General features: G+C 27.7%; 21 non-coding genes across 21 annotated transcripts; all 21 read left to right on the top strand.

The window, feature by feature from the left end:
- Positions 1-480: 480 nt before the first annotated feature.
- LOC141395858 (5S ribosomal RNA) lies at positions 481-599 on the top strand. Its single transcript, XR_012410975.1, has one exon. It is a non-coding gene; the product is annotated as a 5S ribosomal RNA (ribosomal RNA).
- A 685-nt stretch (positions 600-1,284) lies between these two features.
- On the top strand, positions 1,285-1,403 carry LOC141395857 (5S ribosomal RNA). Its single transcript, XR_012410974.1, has one exon. It is a non-coding gene; the product is annotated as a 5S ribosomal RNA (ribosomal RNA).
- A 685-nt stretch (positions 1,404-2,088) lies between these two features.
- LOC141395856 (5S ribosomal RNA) lies at positions 2,089-2,207 on the top strand. Its single transcript, XR_012410973.1, has one exon. It is a non-coding gene; the product is annotated as a 5S ribosomal RNA (ribosomal RNA).
- Positions 2,208-2,892: 685 nt separating this feature from the next.
- Positions 2,893-3,011, top strand: LOC141395855 (5S ribosomal RNA). The gene has a single exon (XR_012410972.1). It is a non-coding gene; the product is annotated as a 5S ribosomal RNA (ribosomal RNA).
- Positions 3,012-3,696: 685 nt separating this feature from the next.
- On the top strand, positions 3,697-3,815 carry LOC141395854 (5S ribosomal RNA). The gene has a single exon (XR_012410971.1). It is a non-coding gene; the product is annotated as a 5S ribosomal RNA (ribosomal RNA).
- Positions 3,816-4,500: 685 nt separating this feature from the next.
- Positions 4,501-4,619, top strand: LOC141395853 (5S ribosomal RNA). The gene has a single exon (XR_012410970.1). It is a non-coding gene; the product is annotated as a 5S ribosomal RNA (ribosomal RNA).
- Positions 4,620-5,304: 685 nt separating this feature from the next.
- On the top strand, positions 5,305-5,423 carry LOC141395852 (5S ribosomal RNA). The gene has a single exon (XR_012410969.1). It is a non-coding gene; the product is annotated as a 5S ribosomal RNA (ribosomal RNA).
- Positions 5,424-6,108: 685 nt separating this feature from the next.
- Positions 6,109-6,227, top strand: LOC141395851 (5S ribosomal RNA). Its single transcript, XR_012410968.1, has one exon. It is a non-coding gene; the product is annotated as a 5S ribosomal RNA (ribosomal RNA).
- A 685-nt stretch (positions 6,228-6,912) lies between these two features.
- LOC141395849 (5S ribosomal RNA) lies at positions 6,913-7,031 on the top strand. Its single transcript, XR_012410966.1, has one exon. It is a non-coding gene; the product is annotated as a 5S ribosomal RNA (ribosomal RNA).
- Positions 7,032-7,716: 685 nt separating this feature from the next.
- LOC141395848 (5S ribosomal RNA) lies at positions 7,717-7,835 on the top strand. Its single transcript, XR_012410965.1, has one exon. It is a non-coding gene; the product is annotated as a 5S ribosomal RNA (ribosomal RNA).
- A 685-nt stretch (positions 7,836-8,520) lies between these two features.
- On the top strand, positions 8,521-8,639 carry LOC141395847 (5S ribosomal RNA). Its single transcript, XR_012410964.1, has one exon. It is a non-coding gene; the product is annotated as a 5S ribosomal RNA (ribosomal RNA).
- A 685-nt stretch (positions 8,640-9,324) lies between these two features.
- On the top strand, positions 9,325-9,443 carry LOC141395845 (5S ribosomal RNA). Its single transcript, XR_012410963.1, has one exon. It is a non-coding gene; the product is annotated as a 5S ribosomal RNA (ribosomal RNA).
- Positions 9,444-10,128: 685 nt separating this feature from the next.
- Positions 10,129-10,247, top strand: LOC141395844 (5S ribosomal RNA). Its single transcript, XR_012410962.1, has one exon. It is a non-coding gene; the product is annotated as a 5S ribosomal RNA (ribosomal RNA).
- Positions 10,248-10,932: 685 nt separating this feature from the next.
- On the top strand, positions 10,933-11,051 carry LOC141395843 (5S ribosomal RNA). The gene has a single exon (XR_012410961.1). It is a non-coding gene; the product is annotated as a 5S ribosomal RNA (ribosomal RNA).
- Positions 11,052-11,736: 685 nt separating this feature from the next.
- LOC141395842 (5S ribosomal RNA) lies at positions 11,737-11,855 on the top strand. Its single transcript, XR_012410960.1, has one exon. It is a non-coding gene; the product is annotated as a 5S ribosomal RNA (ribosomal RNA).
- A 686-nt stretch (positions 11,856-12,541) lies between these two features.
- Positions 12,542-12,660, top strand: LOC141395841 (5S ribosomal RNA). The gene has a single exon (XR_012410959.1). It is a non-coding gene; the product is annotated as a 5S ribosomal RNA (ribosomal RNA).
- A 686-nt stretch (positions 12,661-13,346) lies between these two features.
- On the top strand, positions 13,347-13,465 carry LOC141395840 (5S ribosomal RNA). The gene has a single exon (XR_012410958.1). It is a non-coding gene; the product is annotated as a 5S ribosomal RNA (ribosomal RNA).
- A 685-nt stretch (positions 13,466-14,150) lies between these two features.
- On the top strand, positions 14,151-14,269 carry LOC141395839 (5S ribosomal RNA). Its single transcript, XR_012410957.1, has one exon. It is a non-coding gene; the product is annotated as a 5S ribosomal RNA (ribosomal RNA).
- A 685-nt stretch (positions 14,270-14,954) lies between these two features.
- Positions 14,955-15,073, top strand: LOC141395837 (5S ribosomal RNA). Its single transcript, XR_012410955.1, has one exon. It is a non-coding gene; the product is annotated as a 5S ribosomal RNA (ribosomal RNA).
- Positions 15,074-15,758: 685 nt separating this feature from the next.
- Positions 15,759-15,877, top strand: LOC141395836 (5S ribosomal RNA). The gene has a single exon (XR_012410954.1). It is a non-coding gene; the product is annotated as a 5S ribosomal RNA (ribosomal RNA).
- A 685-nt stretch (positions 15,878-16,562) lies between these two features.
- LOC141395835 (5S ribosomal RNA) lies at positions 16,563-16,681 on the top strand. The gene has a single exon (XR_012410953.1). It is a non-coding gene; the product is annotated as a 5S ribosomal RNA (ribosomal RNA).
- Positions 16,682-16,918: the final 237 nt, after the last annotated feature.

The following is a 16,918-nucleotide window of genomic DNA, read 5'->3' as shown; positions in this document are numbered from 1 at the left end:
CTTTGTAAAACAAAAGTAAAATTCTTTATAAATTTGTTTCGTTTCTCAAAAAACGTAATTTAAGGAGGCAAATTTTCGCAAAATGCATTTATTTTTAACAATATTTAAGAAATTTTAACATTTATTAAAAAACAAGAATTTTTATTGTAAAATTCTTTAAAAAAATTGTCTATATTTCCAAAAAAAGGTAATTTAAGGAGCCAAATTTTCCCAAAATACATTTATTTTTAGCAATATTTAATAAATTTTAACATTTATTAAAAAAACTACAATTTTTGTTAGATTTTTTGATGCCAAATTAATACATACTGGTTATGTTCACTAATAACTAAAGGAAACAGTCAACATTTTCCTTTATAAAACGAAAATAAAACTTCTTGTTCGTTTGTGTGTTTGTGTGCAATAAGTAAACGAAATTGTTTTAAACACACAAGCAATGAAATCAATGGCCATATGAAGCAAAATAAACTATGTTTCTTCGCCAACGACCATACCACGCTGAGTACATCGGTTCTCGTCCGATCACCGAAATTAAGCAGCGTCGGGCGCGGTTAGTACTTAGATGGGGGACCGCTTGGGAACACCGCGTGTTGTTGGCATTGTCCAAAATTTTTTTATTTTATTTTATTTTCTTTTTTATTTTTCTCTATTAAATAAAAAAAGAATGAAGTCGATATCTTCATTTTTAACCGAAATAGAGCCAAAATAAAAAACTCAACTGCCTATTATTTTAAGGTAAATGTAAAACATTCGCTATTGATTATGCTCAGTTGTACGTAACTAGATACAATAGTCTATGATTTCCTTTGTAAAACAAAAGTAAAATTCTTTATAAATTTGTTTCGTTTCTCAAAAAACGTAATTTAAGGAGGCAAATTTTCGCAAAATGCATTTATTTTTAACAATATTTAAGAAATTTTAACATTTATTAAAAAACAAGAATTTTTATTGTAAAATTCTTTAAAAAAATTGTCTATATTTCCAAAAAAAGGTAATTTAAGGAGCCAAATTTTCCCAAAATACATTTATTTTTAGCAATATTTAATAAATTTTAACATTTATTAAAAAAACTACAATTTTTGTTAGATTTTTTGATGCCAAATTAATACATACTGGTTATGTTCACTAATAACTAAAGGAAACAGTCAACATTTTCCTTTATAAAACGAAAATAAAACTTCTTGTTCGTTTGTGTGTTTGTGTGCAATAAGTAAACGAAATTGTTTTAAACACACAAGCAATGAAATCAATGGCCATATGAAGCAAAATAAACTATGTTTCTTCGCCAACGACCATACCACGCTGAGTACATCGGTTCTCGTCCGATCACCGAAATTAAGCAGCGTCGGGCGCGGTTAGTACTTAGATGGGGGACCGCTTGGGAACACCGCGTGTTGTTGGCATTGTCCAAAATTTTTTTATTTTATTTTATTTTCTTTTTTATTTTTCTCTATTAAATAAAAAAAGAATGAAGTCGATATCTTCATTTTTAACCGAAATAGAGCCAAAATAAAAAACTCAACTACCTATTATTTTAAGGTAAATGTAAAACATTCGCTATTGATTATGCTCAGTTGTACGTAACTAGATACAATAGTCTATGATTTCCTTTGTAAAACAAAAGTAAAATTCTTTATAAATTTGTTTCGTTTCTCAAAAAACGTAATTTAAGGAGGCAAATTTTCGCAAAATGCATTTATTTTTAACAATATTTAAGAAATTTTAACATTTATTAAAAAACAAGAATTTTTATTGTAAAATTCTTTAAAAAAATTGTCTATATTTCCAAAAAAAGGTAATTTAAGGAGCCAAATTTTCCCAAAATACATTTATTTTTAGCAATATTTAATAAATTTTAACATTTATTAAAAAAACTACAATTTTTGTTAGATTTTTTGATGCCAAATTAATACATACTGGTTATGTTCACTAATAACTAAAGGAAACAGTCAACATTTTCCTTTATAAAACGAAAATAAAACTTCTTGTTCGTTTGTGTGTTTGTGTGCAATAAGTAAACGAAATTGTTTTAAACACACAAGCAATGAAATCAATGGCCATATGAAGCAAAATAAACTATGTTTCTTCGCCAACGACCATACCACGCTGAGTACATCGGTTCTCGTCCGATCACCGAAATTAAGCAGCGTCGGGCGCGGTTAGTACTTAGATGGGGGACCGCTTGGGAACACCGCGTGTTGTTGGCATTGTCCAAAATTTTTTTATTTTATTTTATTTTCTTTTTTATTTTTCTCTATTAAATAAAAAAAGAATGAAGTCGATATCTTCATTTTTAACCGAAATAGAGCCAAAATAAAAAACTCAACTGCCTATTATTTTAAGGTAAATGTAAAACATTCGCTATTGATTATGCTCAGTTGTACGTAACTAGATACAATAGTCTATGATTTCCTTTGTAAAACAAAAGTAAAATTCTTTATAAATTTGTTTCGTTTCTCAAAAAACGTAATTTAAGGAGGCAAATTTTCGCAAAATGCATTTATTTTTAACAATATTTAAGAAATTTTAACATTTATTAAAAAACAAGAATTTTTATTGTAAAATTCTTTAAAAAAATTGTCTATATTTCCAAAAAAAGGTAATTTAAGGAGCCAAATTTTCCCAAAATACATTTATTTTTAGCAATATTTAATAAATTTTAACATTTATTAAAAAAACTACAATTTTTGTTAGATTTTTTGATGCCAAATTAATACATACTGGTTATGTTCACTAATAACTAAAGGAAACAGTCAACATTTTCCTTTATAAAACGAAAATAAAACTTCTTGTTCGTTTGTGTGTTTGTGTGCAATAAGTAAACGAAATTGTTTTAAACACACAAGCAATGAAATCAATGGCCATATGAAGCAAAATAAACTATGTTTCTTCGCCAACGACCATACCACGCTGAGTACATCGGTTCTCGTCCGATCACCGAAATTAAGCAGCGTCGGGCGCGGTTAGTACTTAGATGGGGGACCGCTTGGGAACACCGCGTGTTGTTGGCATTGTCCAAAATTTTTTTATTTTATTTTATTTTCTTTTTTATTTTTCTCTATTAAATAAAAAAAGAATGAAGTCGATATCTTCATTTTTAACCGAAATAGAGCCAAAATAAAAAACTCAACTGCCTATTATTTTAAGGTAAATGTAAAACATTCGCTATTGATTATGCTCAGTTGTACGTAACTAGATACAATAGTCTATGATTTCCTTTGTAAAACAAAAGTAAAATTCTTTATAAATTTGTTTCGTTTCTCAAAAAACGTAATTTAAGGAGGCAAATTTTCGCAAAATGCATTTATTTTTAACAATATTTAAGAAATTTTAACATTTATTAAAAAACAAGAATTTTTATTGTAAAATTCTTTAAAAAAATTGTCTATATTTCCAAAAAAAGGTAATTTAAGGAGCCAAATTTTCCCAAAATACATTTATTTTTAGCAATATTTAATAAATTTTAACATTTATTAAAAAAACTACAATTTTTGTTAGATTTTTTGATGCCAAATTAATACATACTGGTTATGTTCACTAATAACTAAAGGAAACAGTCAACATTTTCCTTTATAAAACGAAAATAAAACTTCTTGTTCGTTTGTGTGTTTGTGTGCAATAAGTAAACGAAATTGTTTTAAACACACAAGCAATGAAATCAATGGCCATATGAAGCAAAATAAACTATGTTTCTTCGCCAACGACCATACCACGCTGAGTACATCGGTTCTCGTCCGATCACCGAAATTAAGCAGCGTCGGGCGCGGTTAGTACTTAGATGGGGGACCGCTTGGGAACACCGCGTGTTGTTGGCATTGTCCAAAATTTTTTTATTTTATTTTATTTTCTTTTTTATTTTTCTCTATTAAATAAAAAAAGAATGAAGTCGATATCTTCATTTTTAACCGAAATAGAGCCAAAATAAAAAACTCAACTGCCTATTATTTTAAGGTAAATGTAAAACATTCGCTATTGATTATGCTCAGTTGTACGTAACTAGATACAATAGTCTATGATTTCCTTTGTAAAACAAAAGTAAAATTCTTTATAAATTTGTTTCGTTTCTCAAAAAACGTAATTTAAGGAGGCAAATTTTCGCAAAATGCATTTATTTTTAACAATATTTAAGAAATTTTAACATTTATTAAAAAACAAGAATTTTTATTGTAAAATTCTTTAAAAAAATTGTCTATATTTCCAAAAAAAGGTAATTTAAGGAGCCAAATTTTCCCAAAATACATTTATTTTTAGCAATATTTAATAAATTTTAACATTTATTAAAAAAACTACAATTTTTGTTAGATTTTTTGATGCCAAATTAATACATACTGGTTATGTTCACTAATAACTAAAGGAAACAGTCAACATTTTCCTTTATAAAACGAAAATAAAACTTCTTGTTCGTTTGTGTGTTTGTGTGCAATAAGTAAACGAAATTGTTTTAAACACACAAGCAATGAAATCAATGGCCATATGAAGCAAAATAAACTATGTTTCTTCGCCAACGACCATACCACGCTGAGTACATCGGTTCTCGTCCGATCACCGAAATTAAGCAGCGTCGGGCGCGGTTAGTACTTAGATGGGGGACCGCTTGGGAACACCGCGTGTTGTTGGCATTGTCCAAAATTTTTTTATTTTATTTTATTTTCTTTTTTATTTTTCTCTATTAAATAAAAAAAGAATGAAGTCGATATCTTCATTTTTAACCGAAATAGAGCCAAAATAAAAAACTCAACTGCCTATTATTTTAAGGTAAATGTAAAACATTCGCTATTGATTATGCTCAGTTGTACGTAACTAGATACAATAGTCTATGATTTCCTTTGTAAAACAAAAGTAAAATTCTTTATAAATTTGTTTCGTTTCTCAAAAAACGTAATTTAAGGAGGCAAATTTTCGCAAAATGCATTTATTTTTAACAATATTTAAGAAATTTTAACATTTATTAAAAAACAAGAATTTTTATTGTAAAATTCTTTAAAAAAATTGTCTATATTTCCAAAAAAAGGTAATTTAAGGAGCCAAATTTTCCCAAAATACATTTATTTTTAGCAATATTTAATAAATTTTAACATTTATTAAAAAAACTACAATTTTTGTTAGATTTTTTGATGCCAAATTAATACATACTGGTTATGTTCACTAATAACTAAAGGAAACAGTCAACATTTTCCTTTATAAAACGAAAATAAAACTTCTTGTTCGTTTGTGTGTTTGTGTGCAATAAGTAAACGAAATTGTTTTAAACACACAAGCAATGAAATCAATGGCCATATGAAGCAAAATAAACTATGTTTCTTCGCCAACGACCATACCACGCTGAGTACATCGGTTCTCGTCCGATCACCGAAATTAAGCAGCGTCGGGCGCGGTTAGTACTTAGATGGGGGACCGCTTGGGAACACCGCGTGTTGTTGGCATTGTCCAAAATTTTTTTATTTTATTTTATTTTCTTTTTTATTTTTCTCTATTAAATAAAAAAAGAATGAAGTCGATATCTTCATTTTTAACCGAAATAGAGCCAAAATAAAAAACTCAACTGCCTATTATTTTAAGGTAAATGTAAAACATTCGCTATTGATTATGCTCAGTTGTACGTAACTAGATACAATAGTCTATGATTTCCTTTGTAAAACAAAAGTAAAATTCTTTATAAATTTGTTTCGTTTCTCAAAAAACGTAATTTAAGGAGGCAAATTTTCGCAAAATGCATTTATTTTTAACAATATTTAAGAAATTTTAACATTTATTAAAAAACAAGAATTTTTATTGTAAAATTCTTTAAAAAAATTGTCTATATTTCCAAAAAAAGGTAATTTAAGGAGCCAAATTTTCCCAAAATACATTTATTTTTAGCAATATTTAATAAATTTTAACATTTATTAAAAAAACTACAATTTTTGTTAGATTTTTTGATGCCAAATTAATACATACTGGTTATGTTCACTAATAACTAAAGGAAACAGTCAACATTTTCCTTTATAAAACGAAAATAAAACTTCTTGTTCGTTTGTGTGTTTGTGTGCAATAAGTAAACGAAATTGTTTTAAACACACAAGCAATGAAATCAATGGCCATATGAAGCAAAATAAACTATGTTTCTTCGCCAACGACCATACCACGCTGAGTACATCGGTTCTCGTCCGATCACCGAAATTAAGCAGCGTCGGGCGCGGTTAGTACTTAGATGGGGGACCGCTTGGGAACACCGCGTGTTGTTGGCATTGTCCAAAATTTTTTTATTTTATTTTATTTTCTTTTTTATTTTTCTCTATTAAATAAAAAAAGAATGAAGTCGATATCTTCATTTTTAACCGAAATAGAGCCAAAATAAAAAACTCAACTGCCTATTATTTTAAGGTAAATGTAAAACATTCGCTATTGATTATGCTCAGTTGTACGTAACTAGATACAATAGTCTATGATTTCCTTTGTAAAACAAAAGTAAAATTCTTTATAAATTTGTTTCGTTTCTCAAAAAACGTAATTTAAGGAGGCAAATTTTCGCAAAATGCATTTATTTTTAACAATATTTAAGAAATTTTAACATTTATTAAAAAACAAGAATTTTTATTGTAAAATTCTTTAAAAAAATTGTCTATATTTCCAAAAAAAGGTAATTTAAGGAGCCAAATTTTCCCAAAATACATTTATTTTTAGCAATATTTAATAAATTTTAACATTTATTAAAAAAACTACAATTTTTGTTAGATTTTTTGATGCCAAATTAATACATACTGGTTATGTTCACTAATAACTAAAGGAAACAGTCAACATTTTCCTTTATAAAACGAAAATAAAACTTCTTGTTCGTTTGTGTGTTTGTGTGCAATAAGTAAACGAAATTGTTTTAAACACACAAGCAATGAAATCAATGGCCATATGAAGCAAAATAAACTATGTTTCTTCGCCAACGACCATACCACGCTGAGTACATCGGTTCTCGTCCGATCACCGAAATTAAGCAGCGTCGGGCGCGGTTAGTACTTAGATGGGGGACCGCTTGGGAACACCGCGTGTTGTTGGCATTGTCCAAAATTTTTTTATTTTATTTTATTTTCTTTTTTATTTTTCTCTATTAAATAAAAAAAGAATGAAGTCGATATCTTCATTTTTAACCGAAATAGAGCCAAAATAAAAAACTCAACTGCCTATTATTTTAAGGTAAATGTAAAACATTCGCTATTGATTATGCTCAGTTGTACGTAACTAGATACAATAGTCTATGATTTCCTTTGTAAAACAAAAGTAAAATTCTTTATAAATTTGTTTCGTTTCTCAAAAAACGTAATTTAAGGAGGCAAATTTTCGCAAAATGCATTTATTTTTAACAATATTTAAGAAATTTTAACATTTATTAAAAAACAAGAATTTTTATTGTAAAATTCTTTAAAAAAATTGTCTATATTTCCAAAAAAAGGTAATTTAAGGAGCCAAATTTTCCCAAAATACATTTATTTTTAGCAATATTTAATAAATTTTAACATTTATTAAAAAAACTACAATTTTTGTTAGATTTTTTGATGCCAAATTAATACATACTGGTTATGTTCACTAATAACTAAAGGAAACAGTCAACATTTTCCTTTATAAAACGAAAATAAAACTTCTTGTTCGTTTGTGTGTTTGTGTGCAATAAGTAAACGAAATTGTTTTAAACACACAAGCAATGAAATCAATGGCCATATGAAGCAAAATAAACTATGTTTCTTCGCCAACGACCATACCACGCTGAGTACATCGGTTCTCGTCCGATCACCGAAATTAAGCAGCGTCGGGCGCGGTTAGTACTTAGATGGGGGACCGCTTGGGAACACCGCGTGTTGTTGGCATTGTCCAAAATTTTTTTATTTTATTTTATTTTCTTTTTTATTTTTCTCTATTAAATAAAAAAAGAATGAAGTCGATATCTTCATTTTTAACCGAAATAGAGCCAAAATAAAAAACTCAACTGCCTATTATTTTAAGGTAAATGTAAAACATTCGCTATTGATTATGCTCAGTTGTACGTAACTAGATACAATAGTCTATGATTTCCTTTGTAAAACAAAAGTAAAATTCTTTATAAATTTGTTTCGTTTCTCAAAAAACGTAATTTAAGGAGGCAAATTTTCGCAAAATGCATTTATTTTTAACAATATTTAAGAAATTTTAACATTTATTAAAAAACAAGAATTTTTATTGTAAAATTCTTTAAAAAAATTGTCTATATTTCCAAAAAAAGGTAATTTAAGGAGCCAAATTTTCCCAAAATACATTTATTTTTAGCAATATTTAATAAATTTTAACATTTATTAAAAAAACTACAATTTTTGTTAGATTTTTTGATGCCAAATTAATACATACTGGTTATGTTCACTAATAACTAAAGGAAACAGTCAACATTTTCCTTTATAAAACGAAAATAAAACTTCTTGTTCGTTTGTGTGTTTGTGTGCAATAAGTAAACGAAATTGTTTTAAACACACAAGCAATGAAATCAATGGCCATATGAAGCAAAATAAACTATGTTTCTTCGCCAACGACCATACCACGCTGAGTACATCGGTTCTCGTCCGATCACCGAAATTAAGCAGCGTCGGGCGCGGTTAGTACTTAGATGGGGGACCGCTTGGGAACACCGCGTGTTGTTGGCATTGTCCAAAATTTTTTTATTTTATTTTATTTTCTTTTTTATTTTTCTCTATTAAATAAAAAAAGAATGAAGTCGATATCTTCATTTTTAACCGAAATAGAGCCAAAATAAAAAACTCAACTGCCTATTATTTTAAGGTAAATGTAAAACATTCGCTATTGATTATGCTCAGTTGTACGTAACTAGATACAATAGTCTATGATTTCCTTTGTAAAACAAAAGTAAAATTCTTTATAAATTTGTTTCGTTTCTCAAAAAACGTAATTTAAGGAGGCAAATTTTCGCAAAATGCATTTATTTTTAACAATATTTAAGAAATTTTAACATTTATTAAAAAACAAGAATTTTTATTGTAAAATTCTTTAAAAAAATTGTCTATATTTCCAAAAAAAGGTAATTTAAGGAGCCAAATTTTCCCAAAATACATTTATTTTTAGCAATATTTAATAAATTTTAACATTTATTAAAAAAACTACAATTTTTGTTAGATTTTTTGATGCCAAATTAATACATACTGGTTATGTTCACTAATAACTAAAGGAAACAGTCAACATTTTCCTTTATAAAACGAAAATAAAACTTCTTGTTCGTTTGTGTGTTTGTGTGCAATAAGTAAACGAAATTGTTTTAAACACACAAGCAATGAAATCAATGGCCATATGAAGCAAAATAAACTATGTTTCTTCGCCAACGACCATACCACGCTGAGTACATCGGTTCTCGTCCGATCACCGAAATTAAGCAGCGTCGGGCGCGGTTAGTACTTAGATGGGGGACCGCTTGGGAACACCGCGTGTTGTTGGCATTGTCCAAAATTTTTTTATTTTATTTTATTTTCTTTTTTATTTTTCTCTATTAAATAAAAAAAGAATGAAGTCGATATCTTCATTTTTAACCGAAATAGAGCCAAAATAAAAAACTCAACTGCCTATTATTTTAAGGTAAATGTAAAACATTCGCTATTGATTATGCTCAGTTGTACGTAACTAGATACAATAGTCTATGATTTCCTTTGTAAAACAAAAGTAAAATTCTTTATAAATTTGTTTCGTTTCTCAAAAAACGTAATTTAAGGAGGCAAATTTTCGCAAAATGCATTTATTTTTAACAATATTTAAGAAATTTTAACATTTATTAAAAAACAAGAATTTTTATTGTAAAATTCTTTAAAAAAATTGTCTATATTTCCAAAAAAAGGTAATTTAAGGAGCCAAATTTTCCCAAAATACATTTATTTTTAGCAATATTTAATAAATTTTAACATTTATTAAAAAAACTACAATTTTTGTTAGATTTTTTGATGCCAAATTAATACATACTGGTTATGTTCACTAATAACTAAAGGAAACAGTCAACATTTTCCTTTATAAAACGAAAATAAAACTTCTTGTTCGTTTGTGTGTTTGTGTGCAATAAGTAAACGAAATTGTTTTAAACACACAAGCAATGAAATCAATGGCCATATGAAGCAAAATAAACTATGTTTCTTCGCCAACGACCATACCACGCTGAGTACATCGGTTCTCGTCCGATCACCGAAATTAAGCAGCGTCGGGCGCGGTTAGTACTTAGATGGGGGACCGCTTGGGAACACCGCGTGTTGTTGGCATTGTCCAAAATTTTTTTATTTTATTTTATTTTCTTTTTTATTTTTCTCTATTAAATAAAAAAAGAATGAAGTCGATATCTTCATTTTTAACCGAAATAGAGCCAAAATAAAAAACTCAACTGCCTATTATTTTAAGGTAAATGTAAAACATTCGCTATTGATTATGCTCAGTTGTACGTAACTAGATACAATAGTCTATGATTTCCTTTGTAAAACAAAAGTAAAATTCTTTATAAATTTGTTTCGTTTCTCAAAAAACGTAATTTAAGGAGGCAAATTTTCGCAAAATGCATTTATTTTTAACAATATTTAAGAAATTTTAACATTTATTAAAAAACAAGAATTTTTATTGTAAAATTCTTTAAAAAAATTGTCTATATTTCCAAAAAAAGGTAATTTAAGGAGCCAAATTTTCCCAAAATACATTTATTTTTAGCAATATTTAATAAATTTTAACATTTATTAAAAAAACTACAATTTTTGTTAGATTTTTTGATGCCAAATTAATACATACTGGTTATGTTCACTAATAACTAAAGGAAACAGTCAACATTTTCCTTTATAAAACGAAAATAAAACTTCTTGTTCGTTTGTGTGTTTGTGTGCAATAAGTAAACGAAATTGTTTTAAACACACAAGCAATGAAATCAATGGCCATATGAAGCAAAATAAACTATGTTTCTTCGCCAACGACCATACCACGCTGAGTACATCGGTTCTCGTCCGATCACCGAAATTAAGCAGCGTCGGGCGCGGTTAGTACTTAGATGGGGGACCGCTTGGGAACACCGCGTGTTGTTGGCATTGTCCAAAATTTTTTTATTTTATTTTATTTTCTTTTTTATTTTTCTCTATTAAATAAAAAAAGAATGAAGTCGATATCTTCATTTTTAACCGAAATAGAGCCAAAATAAAAAACTCAACTGCCTATTATTTTAAGGTAAATGTAAAACATTCGCTATTGATTATGCTCAGTTGTACGTAACTAGATACAATAGTCTATGATTTCCTTTGTAAAACAAAAGTAAAATTCTTTATAAATTTGTTTCGTTTCTCAAAAAACGTAATTTAAGGAGGCAAATTTTCGCAAAATGCATTTATTTTTAACAATATTTAAGAAATTTTAACATTTATTAAAAAACAAGAATTTTTATTGTAAAATTCTTTAAAAAAATTGTCTATATTTCCAAAAAAAGATAATTTAAGGAGCCAAATTTTCCCAAAATACATTTATTTTTAGCAATATTTAATAAATTTTAACATTTATTAAAAAAACTACAATTTTTGTTAGATTTTTTGATGCCAAATTAATACATACTGGTTATGTTCACTAATAACTAAAGGAAACAGTCAACATTTTCCTTTATAAAACGAAAATAAAACTTCTTGTTCGTTTGTGTGTTTGTGTGCAATAAGTAAACGAAATTGTTTTAAACACACAAGCAATGAAATCAATGGCCATATGAAGCAAAATAAACTATGTTTCTTCGCCAACGACCATACCACGCTGAGTACATCGGTTCTCGTCCGATCACCGAAATTAAGCAGCGTCGGGCGCGGTTAGTACTTAGATGGGGGACCGCTTGGGAACACCGCGTGTTGTTGGCATTGTCCAAAATTTTTTTATTTTATTTTATTTTCTTTTTTATTTTTCTCTATTAAATAAAAAAAGAATGAAGTCGATATCTTCATTTTTAACCGAAATAGAGCCAAAATAAAAAACTCAACTGCCTATTATTTTAAGGTAAATGTAAAACATTCGCTATTGATTATGCTCAGTTGTACGTAACTAGATACAATAGTCTATGATTTCCTTTGTAAAACAAAAGTAAAATTCTTTATAAATTTGTTTCGTTTCTCAAAAAACGTAATTTAAGGAGGCAAATTTTCGCAAAATGCATTTATTTTTAACAATATTTAAGAAATTTTAACATTTATTAAAAAACAAGAATTTTTATTGTAAAATTCTTTAAAAAAATTGTCTATATTTCCAAAAAAAGGTAATTTAAGGAGCCAAATTTTCCCAAAATACATTTATTTTTAGCAATATTTAATAAATTTTAACATTTATTAAAAAAAACTACAATTTTTGTTAGATTTTTTGATGCCAAATTAATACATACTGGTTATGTTCACTAATAACTAAAGGAAACAGTCAACATTTTCCTTTATAAAACGAAAATAAAACTTCTTGTTCGTTTGTGTGTTTGTGTGCAATAAGTAAACGAAATTGTTTTAAACACACAAGCAATGAAATCAATGGCCATATGAAGCAAAATAAACTATGTTTCTTCGCCAACGACCATACCACGCTGAGTACATCGGTTCTCGTCCGATCACCGAAATTAAGCAGCGTCGGGCGCGGTTAGTACTTAGATGGGGGACCGCTTGGGAACACCGCGTGTTGTTGGCATTGTCCAAAATTTTTTTATTTTATTTTATTTTCTTTTTTATTTTTCTCTATTAAATAAAAAAAGAATGAAGTCGATATCTTCATTTTTAACCGAAATAGAGCCAAAATAAAAAACTCAACTGCCTATTATTTTAAGGTAAATGTAAAACATTCGCTATTGATTATGCTCAGTTGTACGTAACTAGATACAATAGTCTATGATTTCCTTTGTAAAACAAAAGTAAAATTCTTTATAAATTTGTTTCGTTTCTCAAAAAACGTAATTTAAGGAGGCAAATTTTCGCAAAATGCATTTATTTTTAACAATATTTAAGAAATTTTAACATTTATTAAAAAACAAGAATTTTTATTGTAAAATTCTTTAAAAAAAATTGTCTATATTTCCAAAAAAAGGTAATTTAAGGAGCCAAATTTTCCCAAAATACATTTATTTTTAGCAATATTTAATAAATTTTAACATTTATTAAAAAAACTACAATTTTTGTTAGATTTTTTGATGCCAAATTAATACATACTGGTTATGTTCACTAATAACTAAAGGAAACAGTCAACATTTTCCTTTATAAAACGAAAATAAAACTTCTTGTTCGTTTGTGTGTTTGTGTGCAATAAGTAAACGAAATTGTTTTAAACACACAAGCAATGAAATCAATGGCCATATGAAGCAAAATAAACTATGTTTCTTCGCCAACGACCATACCACGCTGAGTACATCGGTTCTCGTCCGATCACCGAAATTAAGCAGCGTCGGGCGCGGTTAGTACTTAGATGGGGGACCGCTTGGGAACACCGCGTGTTGTTGGCATTGTCCAAAATTTTTTTATTTTATTTTATTTTCTTTTTTATTTTTCTCTATTAAATAAAAAAAGAATGAAGTCGATATCTTCATTTTTAACCGAAATAGAGCCAAAATAAAAAACTCAACTGCCTATTATTTTAAGGTAAATGTAAAACATTCGCTATTGATTATGCTCAGTTGTACGTAACTAGATACAATAGTCTATGATTTCCTTTGTAAAACAAAAGTAAAATTCTTTATAAATTTGTTTCGTTTCTCAAAAAACGTAATTTAAGGAGGCAAATTTTCGCAAAATGCATTTATTTTTAACAATATTTAAGAAATTTTAACATTTATTAAAAAACAAGAATTTTTATTGTAAAATTCTTTAAAAAAATTGTCTATATTTCCAAAAAAAGGTAATTTAAGGAGCCAAATTTTCCCAAAATACATTTATTTTTAGCAATATTTAATAAATTTTAACATTTATTAAAAAAACTACAATTTTTGTTAGATTTTTTGATGCCAAATTAATACATACTGGTTATGTTCACTAATAACTAAAGGAAACAGTCAACATTTTCCTTTATAAAACGAAAATAAAACTTCTTGTTCGTTTGTGTGTTTGTGTGCAATAAGTAAACGAAATTGTTTTAAACACACAAGCAATGAAATCAATGGCCATATGAAGCAAAATAAACTATGTTTCTTCGCCAACGACCATACCACGCTGAGTACATCGGTTCTCGTCCGATCACCGAAATTAAGCAGCGTCGGGCGCGGTTAGTACTTAGATGGGGGACCGCTTGGGAACACCGCGTGTTGTTGGCATTGTCCAAAATTTTTTTATTTTATTTTATTTTCTTTTTTATTTTTCTCTATTAAATAAAAAAAGAATGAAGTCGATATCTTCATTTTTAACCGAAATAGAGCCAAAATAAAAAACTCAACTGCCTATTATTTTAAGGTAAATGTAAAACATTCGCTATTGATTATGCTCAGTTGTACGTAACTAGATACAATAGTCTATGATTTCCTTTGTAAAACAAAAGTAAAATTCTTTATAAATTTGTTTCGTTTCTCAAAAAACGTAATTTAAGGAGGCAAATTTTCGCAAAATGCATTTATTTTTAACAATATTTAAGAAATTTTAACATTTATTAAAAAACAAGAATTTTTATTGTAAAATTCTTTAAAAAAATTGTCTATATTTCCAAAAAAAGGTAATTTAAGGAGCCAAATTTTCCCAAAATACATTTATTTTTAGCAATATTTAATAAATTTTAACATTTATTAAAAAAACTACAATTTTTGTTAGATTTTTTGATGCCAAATTAATACATACTGGTTATGTTCACTAATAACTAAAGGAAACAGTCAACATTTTCCTTTATAAAACGAAAATAAAACTTCTTGTTCGTTTGTGTGTTTGTGTGCAATAAGTAAACGAAATTGTTTTAAACACACAAGCAATGAAATCAATGGCCATATGAAGCAAAATAAACTATGTTTCTTCGCCAACGACCATACCACGCTGAGTACATCGGTTCTCGTCCGATCACCGAAATTAAGCAGCGTCGGGCGCGGTTAGTACTTAGATGGGGGACCGCTTGGGAACACCGCGTGTTGTTGGCATTGTCCAAAATTTTTTTATTTTATTTTATTTTCTTTTTTATTTTTCTCTATTAAATAAAAAAAGAATGAAGTCGATATCTTCATTTTTAACCGAAATAGAGCCAAAATAAAAAACTCAACTGCCTATTATTTTAAGGTAAATGTAAAACATTCGCTATTGATTATGCTCAGTTGTACGTAACTAGATACAATAGTCTATGATTTCCTTTGTAAAACAAAAGTAAAATTCTTTATAAATTTGTTTCGTTTCTCAAAAAACGTAATTTAAGGAGGCAAATTTTCGCAAAATGCATTTATTTTTAACAATATTTAAGAAATTTTAACATTTATTAAAAAACAAGAATTTTTATTGTAAAATTCTTTAAAAAAATTGTCTATATTTCCAAAAAAAGGTAATTTAAGGAGCCAAATTTTCCCAAAATACATTTATTTTTAGCAATATTTAATAAATTTTAACATTTATTAAAAAAACTACAATTTTTGTTAGATTTTTTGATGCCAAATTAATACATACTGGTTATGTTCACTAATAACTAAAGGAAACAGTCAACATTTTCCTTTATAAAACGAAAATAAAACTTCTTGTTCGTTTGTGTGTTTGTGTGCAATAAGTAAACGAAATTGTTTTAAACACACAAGCAATGAAATCAATGGCCATATGAAGCAAAATAAACTATGTTTCTTCGCCAACGACCATACCACGCTGAGTACATCGGTTCTCGTCCGATCACCGAAATTAAGCAGCGTCGGGCGCGGTTAGTACTTAGATGGGGGACCGCTTGGGAACACCGCGTGTTGTTGGCATTGTCCAAAATTTTTTTATTTTATTTTATTTTCTTTTTTATTTTTCTCTATTAAATAAAAAAAGAATGAAGTCGATATCTTCATTTTTAACCGAAATAGAGCCAAAATAAAAAACTCAACTGCCTATTATTTTAAGGTAAATGTAAAACATTCGCTATTGATTATGCTCAGTTGTACGTAACTAGATACAATAGTCTATGATTTCCTTTGTAAAACAAAAGTAAAATTCTTTATAAATTTGTTTCGTTTCTCAAAAAACGTAATTTAAGGAGGCAAATTTTCGCAAAATGCATTTATTTTTAACAATATTTAAGAAATTTTAACATTTATTAAAAAACAAGAATTTTTATTGTAAAATTCTTTAAAAAAATTGTCTATATTTCCAAAAAAAGGTAATTTAAGGAGCCAAATTTTCCCAAAATACATTTATTTTTAGCAATATTTAATAAATTTTAACATTTATTAAAAAAACTACAATTTTTGTTAGATTTTTTGATGCCAAATTAATACATACTGGTTATGTTCACTAATAACTAAAGGAAACAGTCAACATTTTCCTTTATAAAACGAAAATAAAACTTCTTGTTCGTTTGTGTGTTTGTGTGCAATAAGTAAACGAAATTGTTTTAAACACACAAGCAATGAAATCAATGGCCATATGAAGCAAAATAAACTATGTTTCTTCGCCAACGACCATACCACGCTGAGTACATCGGTTCTCGTCCGATCACCGAAATTAAGCAGCGTCGGGCGCGGTTAGTACTTAGATGGGGGACCGCTTGGGAACACCGCGTGTTGTTGGCATTGTCCAAAATTTTTTTATTTTATTTTATTTTCTTTTTTATTTTTCTCTATTAAATAAAAAAAGAATGAAGTCGATATCTTCATTTTTAACCGAAATAGAGCCAAAATAAAAAACTCAACTGCCTATTATTTTAAGGTAAATGTAAAACATTCGCTATTGATTATGCTCAGTTGTACGTAACTAGATACAATAGTCTATGATTTCCTTTGTAAAACAAAAGTAAAATTCTTTATAAA

This window comes from Musca autumnalis, unplaced genomic scaffold (assembly GCF_047663935.1).
Source record: "Musca autumnalis isolate F117 unplaced genomic scaffold, ASM4766393v1 scaffold_2, whole genome shotgun sequence".
NCBI classification, from domain to species: domain Eukaryota; kingdom Metazoa; phylum Arthropoda; class Insecta; order Diptera; family Muscidae; genus Musca; species Musca autumnalis.
Note: the sequence above shows the minus strand (reverse complement) of the source record. Positions and strands in the feature narration are given on the sequence as shown.